The sequence below is a fragment of the Triticum dicoccoides genome, chromosome 1A (assembly GCF_002162155.2).
Source record: "Triticum dicoccoides isolate Atlit2015 ecotype Zavitan chromosome 1A, WEW_v2.0, whole genome shotgun sequence".
Taxonomy (NCBI): domain Eukaryota; kingdom Viridiplantae; phylum Streptophyta; class Magnoliopsida; order Poales; family Poaceae; genus Triticum; species Triticum dicoccoides.
Genome location: NC_041380.1, coordinates 486,129,383 through 486,151,146, shown reverse-complemented (window position 1 = coordinate 486,151,146; position 21,764 = coordinate 486,129,383).

The following is a 21,764-nucleotide window of genomic DNA, read 5'->3' as shown; positions in this document are numbered from 1 at the left end:
GGTAAATTAGTAAGAGACATCATAGATCGCACCATATCTAATAAAGTGCGGTTACGACGTTCGGACACACCATTACGCTGTGGTGTTCCAGGTGGCATGAGTTGCGAAACTATTCCGCATTGTTTCAAATGAAGACCAAACTCGTAACTCAAATATTCTCCTCCACGATTAGATCGTAGAAACTTTTTTTTCTTGTTACGATGATTTTCCACTTCACTCTGAAATTCTTTGAACTTTTCAAATGTTTCGGACTTATGTTTCATCAAGTAGATATACCCATATCTACTCAAATCATCTGTGAAGGTAAGAAAATAACGATACCCGCCGCGAGCATCAACACTCATCGGACCGCATACATCATTATGTATTATTTCCAACAAATCTATTGCTCGCTCCATTGTTCCGGAGAACGGAGTCTTAGTCATCTTTCCCATGAGGCATGGTTCGCAAGCATAAATTGATTCTTAATAAAGTGATTCCAAAAGCACATCGGCATGGAGTTTCATCATGCGCTTTACACCAATATGACCTAACCGGTAGTGCCACAAATAAGTTGCACTATCATTATTAAACTTATATCTTTTGGCTTCAATACTATGAACATGTGTATCACTACTATCAAGATTTAGTATAAATAGACCACTCATCAAGGGTGCATGACCATAAAAGATATTACTCATATAAATAGAACAACCATTCTTCTCTAATTTAAATGAATAACCGTTTCGCATCAAACAAGATCCAGATATACTGTTCATGCTCAATGCTGGCACCAAATAACAATTATTTAGGTCTAAAACTAATCCCGAAGGTAGATGTAGAGGTAGCGTGCCGACGACGATCACATCGACTTTGGAACCATTTCCCACACGCATCGTCACCTCGTCCTTAGCCAATCTTCGCTTAATCCGTAGCCCCTATTTCGAGTTGCAAATATTAGCAACAGAACCAGTATCAAATACTCAGGCGCTACTACGAGCATTATTAAGGTACACATCAATAACATGTATATCAAATTTACCTTTCATTTTGCCGTCCTTCTTCTCTGCCAAACACTTGGGGCAGTTCCGCTTCCAGTGACCAGTCCCTTTGTAGTAGAAGCACTCAGTCTCAGGCTTAGGTCCAGACTTGGCCTTCTTCACTTGAGAAGCAACTTGCTTGCCATTCTTCTTGAAGTTCCCCTTCTTCCCTTTCCCTTTTTCTTGAAACTGGTGGTCTTGTTGACCATCAACACTTGATGCTCCTTCTTGATTTCTACCTCCGCAGCCTTTAGCATTATGAAGAGCTCGGGAATTGTCTTATCCATCCCTTGCATATTATAGTTCATCGCGAAGCTCTTGTAGCTTGGTGGCAATTATTGAAGAACTCTGTCAATGACACTATCATCAGGAAGATTAACTCCCAGCTGAGTCAAGTGGTTGTGGTACCCAGACATTCTGAGTATATGTTCACGAACAGAACTATTATCCTCCATTTTGTAGTTGTAGAACTTATTGGAGACTTCATATCTCTCAATCCGGGCATTTGCTTGAAATATTCACTTCAACTCCTGGAATATATCATATGCTCCATGACGTTCAAAACGTCGTTGAAGTCCCGGTTCTAAGCCGTAAAGCATGGCTCACTGAACTATCGAGTACTCATCAGCTTTGCTATGCTAGACGTTCATAACATCTCGTGTTGCTCCTACAGCGGGTTTGTCACCTAGCGGTGCTTCCAGGATGTAATTCTTCTGTGCAGCAATGAGGATAATCCTCAAGTTACGGACCCAGTCCGTGTAGTTGCTACCATCATCTTTCAACTTAGCTTTCTCTAGGAACGCATTAAATTCAACGGAACAACAACACGGGCCGTCTATCTACAACAACATAGACATGCAAAATACTATCAGGTACTAAGTTCATGATAAATTAAAGTTCAGTTAATCATATTACTTAAGAACTCCCACTTAGATAGACATCCCTCTAATCATCTAAGTGATCACGTGATCCATATCAACTAAACCATGTTCGATCATCACGTGAGATGGAGTAGTTTTCAATGGTGAACATCACTATGTTGATCATATCTACTATATGATTCACGCTCGACCTTTCGGTCTCAGTGTTCCGAGGCCATATCTGCATATGCTAGGCTCGTCAAGTTTAACCCGAGTATTCCGCATGTGCAAAACTGGCTTGCACCCATTGTATGTGAACGTAGAGCTTATCACACCCGGTCATCACGTGGTGTCTCGGCACGACGAACTGTAGCAATGGTGCATACTTAGGAAGAACACTTATACCTTGAAATTTAGTGAGAGATCATCTTATAATGCTACCTCCGAACTAGCAAAATAAGATGCATAAAGGATAAACATCACATGCAATCAATATAAGTGATATGATATGGCCATCATCATATTGTGCCTTTGATATCCATCTCCAAAGCACCGTCATGATCACCATCGTCACCGGCTTGACACCTTGATCTCCATCGAAGCATCGTTGTCGTCTCGCCAACTATTGCTTCTACGACTATCGCTACCGCTTAGTGATAAAGTAAAGCAATTATATGGCGATTGCATTTCATACAATAAAGCGACAACCATATGGCTCCTGCCAGTTGCCGATAACTATGTTACAAAACATGATCATCTCATACAATAAAATTTAGCATCATGTCTTGACCATATCACATCACAACAAGCCCTGCAAAAAGAAGTTAGACGTCTTCTACTTTGTTGTTACAAGTTTTACGTGCCTGCTACGGGCTAAGCAAGAACCGTTCTTACCTACGCATCAAAAACCACAACGCGGTATAGTGATTGCTTTTTTATCTTTAGAAAGAACCATGTTCATTGAATCTGATTCAACTAAAGTTGGAGAAACTGAAACTGACACCCACTAGCCACCTATGTGCGAAGCACGTCGGTAGAACCAGTCTCGCCTAAGCGTACGCGTAATGTCGGTCTGAGCCGCTTCATCCAGCAATGCCGCTGAATCAAGAATCAACTAGTGAAGGCAAGCAATATGTATATTCCCACGCCCACAACTCCTTTGTGTTCTACTCATGCATATAACATCTACGCATAGACCTGGCTCGGATGCCACTGTTGGGGAACGCAGTAATTTCAAAAAAAATCCTACGCACACGCAAGATCCATCTAGGCTATGCATAGCAACGAGAAGGGAAGAGTGTTGTCCATGTACCCTCGTAGACCTTAAGCGGAAGCGTTATGACAACACGGTTGATGTAGTCGTACGCCTTCACGATCCGACCGATCCTAGCACCGAAGGTACGGCACCTCCGCGATCTGCACACGTTCAGCTCGGTGACGTTCCACGAACTCTAAATCCAGCTGAGTATCAAGGGAGAGCTTCGTCAGCATGACAACGTGATGACGGTGATGATGAAGTTACCGACGTAGGGCTTCGCCTAAGCACTACAACGATATGACCGAGGTGAAAATCTGTGGAGGGGCACCGCACATGGCTAAACAATCAACTTGTGTGTCTATGGGGTGCCCCCCTCCCCCGTATAGGAGTGGAGGAGGGGGAGGGCCGGCCCTCTATGGCGCGCCCAAGGGGGAGTCCTACTCCCGGTGGGAGTAGGATTTCCCCTTTCCCTTGTTGGAGTAGGAGAGAAGGAAGGGGGAGAGAGGGAAGGAAGGGGGCCGCCCCCACCCAATTCGGATTGGGCTTGGGGGGCGCCCTCCACCTTGGCCGCCTCCTCCTCTCTCCCACTAAGGCCCATTAAGGCCCATACACTCCCCGGGGGGTTCCGGTAACCCCCCGGTACTCCGATAATGCCCGAACTCACCCGGAACCATTTCGGTGTCCAAACATAGCCTTCCAATATATCGATCCTTATGTCTCGACCATTTCAAGACTCCTTGCCATGTCCGTGATTATATATGGGACTCCGAACTACCTTCGGTACATCAAAACGCATAAACTCATAATACCGATCGTCACCGAACGTTAAGCGTGCGGACCCTACGGGTTCGAGAACTATGTAGACATGACCGAGACTCGCCTCCGGTCAATAACCAATAGCGGAACCTAGATGCTCATATTGGTTCCTACATATTCTACGAATATATTTATCGGTCAAACCGCATAACAACATACGTTGTTCCCTTTGTCATCGGTATGTTATTTGCCCGAGATTCGATCGTCGGTATCTCAATACCTAGTTCAATCTTGTTACCGGCAAGTCTCTTTACTCGTTCCGTAATGCAACATCCCGTAACTAACTCATTAGTCACATTGCTTGCAAGGCTTATAGTGATGTGCATTACCGAGAGGGCCTAGAGATACCTCTCCGATACACAGAGTGACAAATCCTATCTCGATCTATGCCGACTCAACAAACACCATCAGAGACACCTGTAGAGCATCTTTATAGTCACCCAGTTATGTTGTGACGTTTGATAGCACACTAAGTGTTCCTCCGGTATTCGGGAGTTGCATAATCTCATAGTCATAGGGACGTGTATAAGTTATGGAGAAAGCAATGACAACAAACTAAACGATCAAAGTGCTGAGCTAACGGATGGGTCAAGTCAATCACATCATTCTCTAATGATGTGATCTCGTTCATCAAATGACAATTCTTTATCCATGGCTACGAAACTTAACCATCTTTGATTAACGAGCTAGTCAAGTAGAGGCATCCTAGTGACACTCTGTTTGTCTATGTATTCACACATGTACTAAGTTTTCGGTTAATACAATTCTAGCATGAATAATAAACATTTATCATGATATAAGGAAATATAAATAACAACTTTATTATTGCTTCTAGGACATATTTCCTTCACTGGGCTAGGGTCAATTGACTACGATGATCTTGGCCCAAAACCTTGCACATGTTGCCCAGAAAAAACATGGCCTAAGTGATTAAAGCAATTTGACCCTAGCGGCCCAACCCATACAGCCAGACCACCATTTTTCATAGGCACAGAAAAGTAGAAAACGGGAATAGCCCATTATCGAACAAGGATTGCCTCATCGCTAGCCTGGATGATCGCTTGGTGAGTTTATTAAAAAAACATTGTAGACATGTTAGTTAATACGAGTTGCACATTTTTAGCCATAGCTTCTTTGTTTTTGAGGGGATACATTAGTGCTAGTTGTATGTTGACCTCGCGAACCTTTTTTCCTCGCTTCGCCCCGATGGGCACCACCACAGGCACACACACGCACATGGATACCACCAACGACGACGAGCTCATGCACCATCTCGTCATCCCTCGCTCGCAAACGACGACTCCGACGACAGGTGCGAGGGGCGGGGGGCGGTGGGGTCGGGTTATGCTGTAGCTGTGGGAGGAGGGCAAAGAAGTGCGGCGGCGTGACAGACATAGCTGGCTGGCCATATCTCGCTCAGCTCGCCCTCCCATTGTGCGACCCCAGACAGGTTCGAGTTGGTCGGCCCTTCTTCGTCGTGGGCATGATGTGAGAGATTTAGGGGCAATTTTTTATGGCGAACGCTAGGGGCCGGTGCACCGGCCGAAAGTTTCGGCCGGTCCCGCCCCAGTCGTTTGATGTGAGCCGCTTGGCCAATGGATCTGGGCAAAAAAAACTATTCGCCCATGTCTTCTTCCTTGGGCTGGATCTGCAACTCCTGCTCAGGATCCTCGTCGGCGCGCCTGCAGTCCCCACCGGTGGCCGTCCTCGTCGCTGGCCGTCCTTGTGGTCGGTCCCCACCCTCACCGGTCGTCCTCATGGTCGGACCCCACCCTCGCCGGCCGTTCTCGCCATTGAATGGATGTAGTCAGAAACTACCTCAATCCATCCAACAGCTGCGCCTGCGGTTGCAGCTCCACCGGCGACGGCTATAGCTCCCCTCTGGTTGTAGCTCCATCGCCGCCCCTCGCCGCTCGTTGCACGGAATTGCGTCGGCGACGACCACCGGTCAGTCAACGTCGTGAATGGAAGTAGCAAAAAACTTCACCGGTAGTAGCAAAAAAAACTACGGATGCAACAAAAATCAAACACCGTCGCCGTCTTCGCGAGGTCGCAACTTCGCCTTACATGGATGTAACAAAAAACTTCAGCGGTAGTAGCAAAAATCTACTACGGTTGCAGCAAAAATCGCCGTTGTCATCGTTGTGAGGTCGCAGCTCCGCCTAATGGATGTAGCAAAAAACTTCGCTAGTAGTAACAAAATCCAACTACGATTGCAGCTTCTCTTTGTTGCGCAGTTCCATTGAAACTTTTCTGTCTATGGTTGAAGCTTTTTTCAACAGCCGTTGACGCTGTTCTAGGTGACGGTTGCAACACTAGTATACGCGAGTGCATCCAGCCATAGCGGCCGGCGAGGGAGTGCCTGGACGCCGGCGATGGAGGTCGTGGTCGGCCAGTCGCAGCCCAGGAGGGAGGAGGGGGAGGGGGAGAGGAGAGGGAATGCGCCCGCATGAAGGCTGGAGGTAGGGGATGGATCTGGCCATGGCGGCAGGCAGCCATGCCGGCCGACGAGGGGTGCCTGGCCGCCGGCGATGGAGGTCGTGGTGGCTCAGTCGCAGCCCGGGAGGAGAGGGGGGAGGGGATCCGCGTCCATGAAGGCTGGAGGTAGACGTGAGAGAGCGAGCGTGATGGAGAGACCGGCGGAATTTTCAGCCGGTGCGCCGGCTTTAAACGTTTCCCCTTTTTTATAGAATCTGATAGGCGGGTCCCACATGTCAAAACAGCCAGTGTAACGGTCAAAGCTAACAAGGTCGACTGTTGTGCCACATCGGTGCATACGAGTGGGCCATCCCTGTCATAATAATTGGGTTAAACCGGTCAAAACGGTCACTACCAACAAGTGGTTGTCTTTAGCACAAAAGTGGTAGATGGGGGGAGCTTGTAGTTTTCCGGGACACATACACGCACTGTGCTAGTTTTTGGTTAAATACCCATTTAAAGAAACTTTGATTTTAAGTATAATGGCTCATGGTTTGACGACCTTAACAAAACGGAATAGAAACACATGTTTGAGAGAGAAAGCGTAACCAGCTAATAGACCGCATGATGGCGCGGTACAGAACGCACGCTCGCCAAACCATGATTACATCAGGCTATGATCACGTCCCACGGGCAAGCCAAAGAGAGACGCTGCCACTTAAACCACTACCATTCCGATCTAATCATGTGCCGCCGACCGGTCGCCGGAGTGGCCACCCCAACCCAACCTCCCTCTCCATTCGGCTAATCCGGTCAGACGGCACCCCAGTTTGAAAGTTCTTCTTTTGCACGGGCCCGATCGAGGCCTCCGAATTGACAAGAATTTGATGCATTGGAGTGTTTAGGGCATCTCCAGCCGTTCGGCCCCCCAGGGCGCCTAAATAGAGCGGCCTAGGACGTGCCGGCGCTAGTTCGGCATCTGGGGGCGACCTAGCTCCCAGTCACGCCCCCAAGCGTCGGCCTCAGGATGCGGGAAATTTAAACATGTCGTTCCTGCTCTCAAAGACGCCATAAATCCGGCGATCGGACGTAGTCTGGCGTTACAAAAAACAAGCACGCCGCAAGTTCGCGTGCGCAATGATTCACTCGGCGGGGTCGGCTCCAGGCGTTGGCGGAGTCGGCGTGCACGGGCTCGGCGGTGTCGGAGCTGCTTCGGTGCTGGGCTGTGTGGGCGCGGCTTCGGCACTGCTGGGCGGCGATGTAGAAGCGTCGTTCGGGCTTCGCGTCCGGAGCAGGTCGAGCTTGATGGCGTTGTTCTTCATCAGCGACGGCCACCGCGCCTTGGTCTTCTCTTCACGTAGGACGGTCCGGGCCTGGGCGTCGGCGCGGCAATGCTCGATGGACTCCTGCACTCGCGCGGTTGCCGCGTCGGCGTTTTTCCCCTTCTTTGCCAATTTGTGGCCGTCCGGCCGCCCCTCTGACGCGCCCGGAGTCGTCGCGTCCGGCTTGTATGTCTCCTTGGCCTTGTCGAGGGCACGTCGGACTTCCGCCCACTTCTCGCACTTGTCAATGCGCTTGTAGACGTGGAGGTGTTTGAAGTCGGCGTCTTGGTTGTCGCGCCGATACATGGTGAACATACGCAGCAGCTGCGCGGAGGAACAAACAATTGGCGGGCGGCGGGCGTAGACGACGAAGAGATGCGGGCGAGCGGCGTGCGTACCTGATCCTCAACGCTGGCGCCGCTCTCCGGGCGAGCCGCGACCTCCTCGACGATTCCATGCCATTTATTGCACGCCAACTGGATACGGCCCCAATGGTTCGCCATCGCCTTGGAGCCGCGCTGCATGTAGACGCCTATGAAGTACGGATCGACGAGTTTCCGCTCGTCGAACTCGGCCTTGATGCGGTCCCAGTACGTCTCCAAGCTCTGGTTCGCGCTGGTGGTCGGGTCGAGGCAGATGACTTTCCATGCTTCGGCGAGGCATTCCTCCTCCTTTGACGTAGACTTGATGCGCGGTTCGCCTGACCTAGCCGCCCGCTTCTTCTTCTTCTGGCGCCCCTTCGTCGGAACAGGAGCCGGCTCCTCCTCCTCCTCCTCGTCGTTCTCCTCCTCCTCCTCGGGTTCCTGCGCTTCATGCGCGTCCTCGCCGTAGACGTAGCCGAGCTCGGCCTCCATGTCGCCGCTGAGATCCACTACCTCGTCCTGGGTGGCGAACCCGGGAGACGCGGCGGCCGCGGTCGATCCTGTCGCGATGATGTCGTCCATGTCGGCTCCTATGTCGTCGGTGTCGCCGAGGTGCGAGAAGGGCAGCGGTCCACGGCGGAGATGGGCCGTCGGTGTGGACGCGTAGTCAGCGGGCGGCGAGTAGTTGTATGAAGGGTATTGCATGCCGACGAAGGCGGGCGAGGGTGTGCACGTCGCGGGGTGGCCATGGGGGAAGGTCACGTTTGGGTTGAACCCACCGTGCGCGTCGCCGTCAGCGTAGTCGGGCGACGACGAACCCCATGGAGATCCGACGCCTTGCTGTCCCCAGGGCACGTACTGGGCGTGGCTGACGACGGGTGGATTCGTCATCCCCGCCTGGTCGACCGAGGAAGACGCCGCCGCGCGCGCCGCGTTGTCGCGGGCCTTCTTGGCAATGGCCCTGTTCCGCCGGTCGGCGGTGACTGCGTCGCGCCGCTGAACTTCCACCCTCCACTCGGCGTTCGACAGGCCTGGTGGCTTCGATGGCGGCGCCCTCGGCTTCCTCTGCTTCGGCTGGGTCACGGTGCCAGTCGCGGTTGCCGCCGCGGGCGGCATGGCGTACTTCTTCGGCGGCATGGCGGCGACTGGAAGGCGAGCGGAAGGGGGTTTGGCGGGAGAAAGGGAGGAAATGGCGGGAGGAAGACGAGCGAGAGGGAGAGATGCGAGGGAAAAGCGTCAAGAAACGGCGGGAAAAAGCCCTCGGGTCACCGCCAGGGCGGACCCACACGCCTTTTTCGCTTGTGTCGGCTCCCAAGCGCCCCCCAGAGCGCCGGGTTCGGCCTGGGTGCGCCGGCACTAGTTTTGGCCCGAGCCGACGAAAAACGGACTTCTGAGGACGCGACTGGGCCGTTTTTTTGGCGCCGGCACGACAAAATCATCTGGGAAGGGTTTGTTGGGGACGCGACTGGAGATGCCAACGTTGCAACACTCCATGGCGAAAGTACTTTTGCCCTGGAGACCGACGGCTTCCGGCTTCTGTCGGCCCGGTCGATCCCCCGGCCCGCACGGCGCCACGACCGCCAACGACCAAAGCGGCGCGTGAGGAGGCCCGGGCCAGGCCACACTGATGGCACCGCGCGTCGTTTCCCGGGCGCGCCTCGTGCCCGCGGCGCCGCTATTGGCCGCTTTCCGCCGCGCGCGCGTGCGCCCAACGAGCTACGTTACGCGCCCACATGGGCTACGCAGTGCGCGACGACGCACGCATGCGACGGCCCGCCGGAGAGCCCCACCACCGCCGCCGCTGCAACTGCAACTGCAACACGAGGTGGGCGCCGCCGCTACGTGGCCACTGGATATCACGCCCGTGAGCAGTGAGCTCGCCTGTCTACTCCTGCCTGCCGACCTGCCGGCCCAGATTCTGGTGTGGACGCGACGGACCGACCCGACGCGCCGAGCCGTCGTGTCTCGCACGGAGGTCGCGTCTCCGGCTCACGTCGCGCGCCACCGGCCCGGCGCGCCCCGAAAAGGATTTTTCGGGCATGTGGCAAATCACACCAGCACCACCATGGTCCATGGCACCGTTGCTTCGCTGTACCGCTGCTCTTGTTTTTGTTTATCCCGGGCGTGTGTCTGCCTGGCTTGCATCGGAAACGGAAATGGTTTAAGAAACCCAGCGCGAGCGAATCTTGTGAAGGGGAGCATGCGCCGTGTGCTTGGCCATTGTTAATCACCTTCTATATTGCTCGTGGAAGATGGCATCTCGCGGTCGTGCGTACAACCTGTATGTAGCCTTGTCCGTTTCCGTTATCATTAGTCCAACAGCGCCGCCAGAGTAAACAAATGAAGCAATCTGGCCCTGGAGGGAATACTAAAGAAAACTGCCGGATCTATGAAAGATTCCCTAAAGAAAGATAATTAAACAGAGAATGTTTTTTATACTTATCAGACTGAGCTCATTACTCTGTATAGATAGCACTTACGTGTCGAGCAACCGGCCACTTTACCTCCGAAGGACTTGTAAATTGTAATCATAGTTTAAAAAACCAAACCGGCGAGGCTGGCCGTTCAGGCTTTTACCGGTCGGACCACCGGTTTGATTCGCTCTTTTAAGCAATAAAAAATACATATTTTTTTATCAATATATACACCAACCAATAGATAAAAAAATGTGTAATCGAAGGTGACCGTCGAGAGTCTTGGTCATCCTACTCGGCTGCTCCTGGTCTGGAGTCTAGAATGAAGGGAGGCAACCGGAGGGAAGCCTGGTCGATTTAACTGGAGCGCAGGGAGATCAAAATTGTACGGACCAGTTTAACCAGGTGGCGGCAGCCCCTCTCCCCAACGGGAATAGAGGTGCTGCGGATGGCGGGGCGCGGGAGTGGCGGCGTGGGTTGGTGGCCTGGTGCTGCCTCGCGGAGCGGCGAGGGGGAAGAGGCGTCGCCACGCCATGGTGCCAAGCAAGGGTTGCGCCGGAGGGGGCGCCGACGCCCGATAGGGTTTGTCCATATATAAAATCGAGAGAAATGTTCGGAAAATGGCTGGACCCCTACTAAAAGAGGGGGTTTCTTCCTTTTCTGATTCTATCCCCAGCTTGTTGCATGAAAACGAGTTGATTGAGGGGATTTTTTGGAAACTACATCGAACGGACCGGTTTTCTATGAACCGCCCGGTTCATTGGTTTTTCAAAAAACCGGCCGGTTCAACCAGTTTGATTGCTCGAGTGGTCTGCTGCACTTTAAAAAACACAAGGATAACTAGTTTTGGTTATTTCTAGTCCGATCGTCATTTCGGTCCGCTTTTTAAAACTATACTTGTAATTAACCATAAGTTATGCATAGGTCTTCTCTTTGTCGTGCATGGGTGAGTTTCTTCACCAATCATTAGAGCATCTCTAGCAGAGCCCTCAAACCCCCAAACCCTTATAAATAACTGCTTTTTTACAGTTTGCGAGTAAAAACTCGCGTAGACTAAAACCCCTTAACTCTCAAACCCTCAAATTTTTTTAAGGTTCCAATTCTCAAACCCTCTCCCAACCTTGAAAAATAAGGGTTGGGAAGCAAAACCTGTTGGGGAACATAGCAGAATTTTAAAATTTTCTACGCATCACCAAGATCAATCTATTGAGTCATCTAGCAACGAGGGAGAGAGGAGTGCATCTACATACCCTTGTAGATCGCGCGCGGAAGCGTTCAAGAGAACGGAGTTGATGGAGTCGTACTCGTCGTGATCCAAATCACCGATGACCTAGCGCCGAACGGACGGCACCTCCGCGTTCAACACACGTACGGTTGGGAAGATGTCTCCTCCAACTTGATCCAGCAAGGGGAAAGGAGAGGTTGATGAAGATCTAGCAGCACGACGGTGTGGTGGTGGAAGCAACGGTGATCTAGGCAGGGCTTCGCCAAGCTCATGAAGAGGGAGAGGTGTCACGGGAGGGAGAGGGAGACGCCAGGGGTTAGGGTGCGGCTGCCCTCCCTCCCCCCTACTATTTATAGGACCCCTAGGGGGGCGGCCCTAGGAGATGCCATCTCCAAGGGGGAGCGGCGGCCAAGGGGGTGGAGTGCCCCCCAAGCCAAGTGGGGCGCCCCCACCCCTAGGGTTTCCAACCCTAGGCGCAGGGGAGGCCCATGGGGGGGCGCACCAGCCCATCTGGGGCTGGTTCCCCTCCCATTTCAGCCCATGGGGCCCTCCGGGATAGGTGGCCCCACCCGGTGGACCCCCGGGACCCTTCCGGTGGTCCCGGTACAATACCGATTACCCCGAAAACCTTCTCGATGGCCGAAACTTGACTTCCTATATATAAATCTTCACCTCCGGACCATTCCGGAACTCCTCGTGACGTCCGGGATCTCATCCGGGACTCCGAACAACTTTCGGGTTACCGTATACTAATATCTCAACAACCCTAGCGTCACGGAACCTTAAGTGTGTAGACCCTACGGGTTCGGGAGACACGCAGACATGACCGAGACGACTCTCCGATCAATAACCAACAACGGGATCTGGATACCCATGTTGGCTCCCACATGCTCCTCGATGATCTCATCGGATGAACCACGATGTCGAGGATTCAATCAATCCCGTATACAATTCCCTTTGTCAATCGGTACGTTACTTGCTCGAGACTCGATCGTCGGTATCCCAATACCTCGTTCAATCTCGTTACCGGCAAGTCACTTTACTCGTACCGTAATGCATGATCCCGTGATCAACCACTTGGTCATATTGAGCTCATTATGATGATGCATTACCGAGTGGGCCTAGAGATATCTCTCCGTCATACGGAGTGACAAATCCCAGTCTCGATTCGTGCCAACCCAACAGACACTTTCGGAGATACCTGTAAAATGTACCTTTATAGTCACCCAGTTACGTTGTGACGTTTGGCACACCCAAAGCACTCCTACGGTATCCGGGAGTTGCACAATCTCATGGTCTAAGGAAATGATACTTGACACTCGGAAAAGCTATAGCAAACGAACTACACGATCTTTGAGCTATGCTTAGGATTGGGTCGTGTCCATCACATCATTCTCCTAATGATGTGATCCCGTTATCAATGACATCCAATGTCCATAGTCAGGAAACCATGACTATCTTTTGATCAACGAGCTAGTCAACTAGAGGCTCACTAGGGACGTGTTGTGGTCTATGTATTCACACATGTATTACAATTTCCGGATAACACAATTATAGCATGAACAATAGACAATTATCATGAACAAAGAAATATAATAATAACCATTTTATTATTGTCTCTAGGGCATATTTCCAATAGTCTCCCACTTGCACTAGAGTCAATAGTCTAGTTACATTGTGATGAATCGAACACCCATGCAGTTCTGGTGTTGATCATGTTTTGCTCTAGGGAGAGGTTTAGTCAACGGATCTGCCACATTCAGGTCTGTATGTACTTTACAAATATCTATGTCTCCATTTTGAACACTTTCACGAATGGAGTTGAAGCGACGCTTGATATGCCTGGTCTTCCTGTGAAACCTGGGCTCCTTGGCCAGGGCAATAGCTCCAGTGTTGTCACAGAAGAGAGTCATCGGGCCCGACGCATTGGGTATGACTCCTAGGTCGGTAATGAACTCCTTCACCCAGATTGCCTCTTGTGTTGCCTCCGAGGCTGCCATGTACTCCGCTTCACATGTAGATCCCGCCACAACGCTTTGCTTGCAACTGCACCAGCTTACTGCCCCACCATTCAAAATATACACGTATCCGGTTTGTGACTTAGAGTCATCCAGATCTATGTCGAAGCTAGCATTGACGTAACCCTTTACGACGAGCTCTTCGTCACCTCCATAAACGAGAAACATATCCTTAGTCCTCTTCAGGTACTTTAGGATATTCTTGACCGCTGTCCAGTGTTCCATGCCGAGATTACTTTGGTACCTTCCTACCAAACTTACGGCAAGGTTTACATCAGGTATGATACACAGCATAGCATACATGATAGACCCTATGGCCGAGGCATAGGGGACAACACTCATCTTTTCTCTATCTTCTGTCGTGGTCGGGCATTGAGCCGTGCTCAATCTCATACCTTGCAATACAGGCAAGAACCCCTTCTTTGACTGATCCATTTTGAACTTCTTCAATATCTTGTCAAGGTACGTACTCTGTGAAAGACCAATGAGGCGTCTCGATCTATCTCTATAGATCTTGATGCCTAATATATAAGCAGCTTCTCCAAGATCCTTCATTGAAAAACACTTATTCAAGTAGGCCTTTATGCTTTCCAAGAATTCTATATCATTTCCCATCAATAGTATGTCATCCACATACAATATGAGAAATGCTACATAGCTCCCACTCACTTTCTTGTAAATGCAGGCTTCTCCATAAGTCTGCGTAAACCCAAACACTTTGATCATCTCATCAAAACGAATGTTCCAACTCCGAGATGCTTGCACCAGCCCATAAATCGAGCGTTGGAGCTTGCACACCTTGTCAGCATTCTTAGGATCGACAAAACCTTTCGGCTGCATCATATACAATTCTTCCTTAAGGAAACCATTAAGGAATGCCGTTTTGACATCCATTTGCCATATCTCATAATCATAGAATGCGGCAATTGCTAACATGATTCGGACGGACTTCAGCTTCGCTACGGGTAAGGAAGTCTCATCGTAGTCAACCCCTTGAACTTGTCGATAACCCTTAGCGACAAACCGAGCTTTATAGATGGTCACATTTGTTGGGGATCATAGCAGAAATTTAAAATTTTCTACGCATCACCAAGATCAATCTATGGAGTAATCTAGCAACGAGGGGAAGGGGAGTGCATCTACATACCCTTGTAGATCGCTAAGCGGAAGCGTTGCAAGAACGCGGATGAAGGAGTCGTACTCGCAGCGATTCAGATCGCGGTTGATTCCGATCTAAGCGTCGAACAACGGTGCCTCTGCGTTCAATACACGTGCAGCCCGGTGACGTCTCCTACGCCTTGATCCAACAAGGGGAGAAGGAGAGGTTGGGGAAGACTCCGTCCAGCAGCAGCACGACAGCGTGGTGATGGTGGAGGAGCGCGGGACTCCATCAGGGCTTCGCCAAGCACTACGAGAGACGAGGAGGGAGAGGGGTAGGGCTGCGCCAACAGGGATATCGAATCGTGTGTTGGGCTGCCCCTTTGCCTCCACTATATATAGGGGGCGAGGGAGGGCTGCGCCCCCACCTAGGGTTCCCACCCCAAGGGGTGCGGCAGCCCTAGATCCCATCTAGGGTGGCGGCCACAAGGGGGAGAGGGGGAGGCGCACCTAGGGTGGGCCTTAGGGCCCATCTGCCCTAGGGGTTGCCCTCTTCCCCTCTTGGAGGCGCCTTGGGCCTTGGTGGGAGGCGCCCCAGCCCACCTAGGGGCTGGTCCCTTCCCACTATTGGCCCATGTATGCCTCCGGGGCCCGTGGCCCCTCCCGGTGGACCCCCGGACCCCTCCGGTGGTCCCGGTACACTACCGGTGATGCCCGGAACACTTTCGGTGGCCAAAACCATACTTCCTATATATCAATATTTACCTCCGGACCATTTCGGAACTCCTCGTGACGTCCGGGATCTCATCCGGGACTCCGAACAACATTTAGTAACCGCGTACATACTTTCCTTATAACCCTAGCGTCATCGAACTTTAAGTGCGTAGACCCTACGGGTTCGGGAGTCATGCAGACATGGCCGCGACAACTCTCCGGTCAATAACCAACAGCGGGATCTGGATACCCATGTTGGTTCCCACATGCTCCACGATGATCTCATCGGATGAACCACGATGTCAAGGATTCAATCAATCCCGTATACAATTCCCTTTGTCTATCGGTACGATACTTGCCCGAGATTCGATCGTCGGTATCCCGATACCTTGTTCAATCTCGTTACCGGCAAGTCTCTTTACTCGTTCCGTAACACATCTTCCCGTGATCAAATCCTTGGTCACATTGTGCACATTATGATGATGTCCTACCGAGTGGGCCCAGAGATACCTCTCCGTTTACACGGAGTGACAAATCCCAGTCTCGATTCGTGCCAACCCAACAGACACTTTCGAAGATACCCGTAGTGTACCTTTATAGCCACCCAGTTACGTTGTGACGTTTGGCACACCCAAAGCACTCCTACGGTATCCAGGAGTTGCACAATCTCATGGTCTAAGGAAATGATACTTGACATTAGAAAAGCTTTAGCATACGAACTACACGATCTTTGTGCTAGGCTTAGGATTGGGTCTTGTCCATCACATCATTCTCCTAATGATGTGATCCCGTTATCAACGACATCCAATGTCCATGGCCAGGAAACCGTAACCATCCATTGATCAACGAGCTAGTCAACTAGAGGCTTACTAGGGACATGGTGTTGTCTATGTATCCACACATGTATCTGAGTTTCCTATCAATACAATTCTAGCATGGATAATAAACGATTATCATGAACAAGGAAATATAATAATAACCAATTTATTATTGCCTCTAGGGCATATTTCCAACAACATTACCATCCACGTCTGTCTTCTTCTTAAAGATCCATTTATTTTCTATGGCTCGCCGATCATCGGGCAAGTCAGTCAAAGTCCATACTTCATTTTCATACATGGATCCTATCTCGGATTTCATGGCTTCCAGCCATTTGTCGGAATCTGGGCCCGCCATCGCTTCTTCATAGTTCGAAGGTTCACCGTTGTCTAACAACATGATTTCCAAGACAGGGTTGCCTTACCACTCTGGTGCGGAACGTGTCCTTGTGGACCTACGAAGTTCAGTAGCAACTTGATCTGAAGTTTCATGATCATCATCATTAACTTCCTCTCTAGTCGGTGCAGGCACCCCAGGAACATTTTCTTGAGCTGCGCCACTTACCGGTTCAAGAGGTAATACTTCATCGAGTTCTACTTTCCTCCCACTTATTTCTTTCGAGAGAAACTCTTTCTCTAGAAAGGATCCATTCTTGGCAACAAAGATCTTGCCTTCGGATCTGAGGTAGAAGGTATACCCAATAGTTTCTTTAGGGTATCCTATGAAGACGCATTTTTCCGACTTGGGTTCGAGCTTTTCAGGTTGAATTTTATTGACATAAGCATCGCATCCCCAACTTTTAGAAATGACAGCTTAGGTTTCTTCCCAAACCATAATTCATACGGTGTCGTCTCACCGGATTTCGACGGAGCCCTATTTAAAGTGAATGCGGCAGTCTCTAAAGCATAGCCCCAAAATGACAGCGGTAAATCAGTAAGAGACATCATAGATCGCACCATATCCAATAGAGTGTGATTACGACGTTCGGACACACCATTACACTGAGGTGTTCCAGGCGGCGTGAGTTGTGAAACTATTCCATATTTCCTTAAGTGTGTGCCAAATTCGTGACTCAAGTATTCTCCCCCACGATCTGATCGCAAGAACTTGATTTTCTTGTCACGTTGATTCTCAACCTCACTCTGAAATTCCTTGAACTTTTCAAAGGTCTCAGACTTGTGTTTCATTAAGTAGACATACCCATATCTACTCAAGTCATCAGTGAGGGTGAGAACATAACGATAGCCACCGCGAGCCTCAACACTCATTGGACCGCACACATCAGTATGTATGATTTCCAATAAGTTGGTTGCTCGCTCCATTGTTCCTGAGAACGGAGTCTTGGTCATTTTACCCATGAGGCATGGTTCGCACGTGTCAAATGATTCGTAATCAAGAGACTCCAAAAGTCCATCTGCATGGAGCTTCTTCATGCGTTTGACACCTATGTGACCAAGGCGGCAGTGCCACAAGTATGTGGGACTATCATTATCAACCTTACATCTTTTGGTATTCACACTATGAATATGTGTAACATTACGCTCGAGATTCATTAAGAATAAACCATTCACCAGCGGAGCATGACCATAAAACATATCTCTCATATAAATAGAACAACCATTATTCTCAGATTAAAATGAGTAGCCATCTCGAATTAAACGAGATCCTGATACAATGTTCATGCTCAAAGCTAGCACTAAATAATAATTATTGAGGTTTAAAACTAATCCCGTAGGTAAATGTAGAGGCAGCGTGCCGACGGCGATCACATCGACCTTGGAACCATTCCCGACGCGCATCGTCACCTCGTCCTTCGCCAGTCTCCGCCTATTCCGCAGCTCCTGCTTTGAGTTACAAATGTGAGAAACCGCACCGGTATCAAATACCCAGGAGCTACTACGAGTACTGGTAAGGTACACATCAATTACATGTATATCACATATACCTTTAGTGTTGCCGGCCTTCTTGTCTGCTAAGTATTTGGGGCAGTTTCGCTTCCAGTGACCACTTCACTTGCAATAAAAACACTCAGTCTCAGGCTTGGGTCCATTCTTTGACTTCTTCCCGGCAGCTTGCTTACCGGGCGCGGCAACTCCCTTGCCGTCCTTCTTAAAGTTCTTTTTACCCTTGCCTTTCTTGAACTTAGTGGTTTTATTCACCATCAACACTTGATGTTCCTTTTTGATTTCCACCTCCGCTGATTTAAGCATTGAATATACCTCAGGAATGGTCTTTTCCATCCCCTGCATATTGAAGTTCATCACAAAGCTCTTGTAGCTCGATGGAAGCGACTGAAGGATTCTGTCAATGACCGCGTCATCCGGGAGATTAACTCCCAGCTGAGTCAAGCGGTTATGCAACCCAGACATTTTGAGTATGTGCTCACTGACAGAACTATTTTCCTCCATCTTACAATTGAAGAACTTGTCAAAGACTTCATATCTCTCGATCCGGGCATGAGCTTGGAAAACCATTTTCAGCTCTTCGAACATCTCATATGCTCCGTGTCTCTCAAAACGCTTTTGGAGCCCCGGTTCTAAGCTGTAAAGCATGCCGCACTGAACGAGGGAGTAATCATCAGCACGTGACTGCCAAGCGTTCATAACGTCTTGGTTCTCTGGGATGGGTGCGTCACCTAGCGGTGCTTCTAGGACATAATCTTTCTTGGCAGCTATGAGGATGATCCTCAGGTTCCGGACCCATTCCGTATAGTTGCTGCCATCATCTTTCAGCTTGGTTTTCTCTAGGAATGCATTGAAGTTGAGGGCAACATTAGCATGGGCCATTTGATCTACAAGACATAGTGTAAAGATTTTAGACTAAGTTCATGATAATTAAGTTCATCTAATCAAATTATTCAATGAACTCCCACTCAGATAGGCATCCCTCTAGTCATCTAAGTGAAACATGATCCGAGTCAACTAGGTCATGTCCGATCATCACGTGAGACGGACTAGTCAACATCGGTGAACATCTTCATGTTGATCGTATCATCTATACGACTCATGCTCGACCTTTCGGTCTTCCGTGTTCCGAGGCCATGTCTGTATGTGCTAGGCTCGTCAAGTCAACCTAAGTGTATTGCGTGTGTAAATCTGGCTTACACCCGTTGTATTCGAACATTAGAATCTATCACACCCGATCATCACGTGGTGCTTCGAAACAACGAACCTTCGCAATGGTGCACAGTTAGGGGGAACACTTTCTTGAAATTATTACGAGGGATCATCTTATTTAAGCTACTGTCGTTCTAAGCAAATAAGATGCAAAACATGATAAACATCACATGCAATCAAATAGTGACATGATATGGCCAATATCATTTGCTCCTTTTGATCCCCATCTTCGGGGCTTCATGATCATCGTTGTCACCGGCATGACACCATGATCTCCATCATCGTGTCTTCTTGAAGTTGTCTCGTCATCTGTTACTTCTACTACTATGGCTAACGCTTTAGCAATAAAGTAAAGTAATTACATGACGTTTATGTTGACACGCAGGTCATAAATAAATTAAGACAACTCCTATGGCTCTTGCCGGTTGTCATACTCATCGACATGCAAGTCGTGATTCCTATTACAAGAACATGATCAATCTCATACATCACATATATCATTCATCACATCCTTTTGGCCATATCACATCACACGACACTTGCTGCAAAAACAAGTTAGACGTCCTCTAATTGTTGTTGTAAGTTTTTACGTGGCTGCTATAGGTTTCTAGCAAGAACGTTTCTTACCTATGCCAAAACCACAACGTGATATGCCAATTTCTATTTACCCTTCATAAGGACCCTTTTCATCGAATCCGATCCGACTAAACTGGGAGAGACAGACACCCGCCAGCCATCTTATGCAACTAGTGCATGTCAATCGGTGGAACCAGTCTCACGTAAGCGTACGTGTAAGGTTGGTCCGGGCCACTTCATCCCACGATGCTGCCGTATCAAGATAAGACTAGTAACGCCAAGCAAATTGACAATATCCATGCCCACAACTGCTTTGTGTTCTACTCGTGCATAGAAACTACGCATAGACCTAGCTCATGATGCCACTATACGGGAACGTAGGAGAATTTTAAAATTTTCTACGCATCACCAAGATCAATCTATGGAGTCATCTAGCAATGAGGGATAGAGGAGTGCATCTACATACCCTTGTAGATCACGCGCGGAAGCGTTCAAGAGAACGGGGTTGATGGAGTCGTACTTGTCGTGATCCAAATCACCGATGACCTAGCGCCGGACGGACGGCACCTCCGCGTTCAACACACATACGGTTGGGAAGACGTCTCCTCCAACTTGATCCAGGAAGGGGAAAGGAGAGGTTGACGAAGATCCAGCAGCACAACGGCGTGGTGGTGGAAGCAACGGTGATCTCGGCAGGGCTTCGCCAAGCTCAGGGAGAGGGAGAGGTGTCACGGGAGGGAGAGGGAGGCGCCATGGGTTAGGGTGCGGCTGCCCTCCCTCCCCCCCACTATTTATAGGACCCCTAGGGGGCACCGGCCCTAGGAGATGCCATCTCCAAGGGGGGCGGCGGCCAAGGGGGTGGAGTGCCCCCCAAGCCAAGTGGGGCGCCCCCACCCCTAGGGTTTCCAACCCTAGGCGCAGGGGAGGCCCATGGGGGGGCACCAGCCCATCTGGGGCTGGTTCCCCTCCCACTTCAGCCCATGGGGCCCTCCGGGATAGGTGCCCCCACCCGGAGGACCCCGGGACCCTTCCGGTGGTCCCGGTACAATACCGATTACCCCGAAAACCTTCCCGATGGCCGAAACTTGACTTCCTATATATAAATCTTCACCTCCGGACCATTTCGGAACTCCTCGTGACGTCCGGGATCTCATCCGGGACTTCGAACAACTTTTGGGTTACCGTATACTAATATCTCAACAACCCTAGCGTCACCGAACCTTAAGTGTGTAGACCCTACGGGTTCGGGAGACATGCAGACATGACCGAGACGACTCTCCGGTCAATAACCAACAGCGGGATCTAGATACCCATGTTGGCTCCCACATGCTCCTTGATGATCTCATCGGATGAACCACGATGTCGAGGATTCAATCAATCCTGTATACAATTCCCTTTGTCAATCGGTACGTTACTTGCCCGAGACTCGATCATCGGTATCCCAATACCTCGTTCAATCTCGTTAACGGCAAGTCACTTTACTCGTACCATAATGCATGATCCCATGATCAACCACTTGGTCACATTAAGCTCATTATGATGATGTATTACCGAGTGGGCCCAGAGATACCTCTCCGTCATACGGAGTGACAAATCCCAGTCTTGATTCGTGCCAACCCAACAGACACTTCCGGAGATACCTGTAATGTACCTTTATAGTCACCCAGTTACGTTGTGACGTTTGTCACACCCAAAGAACTCCTACGGTATCCGGGAGTTGCACAATCTC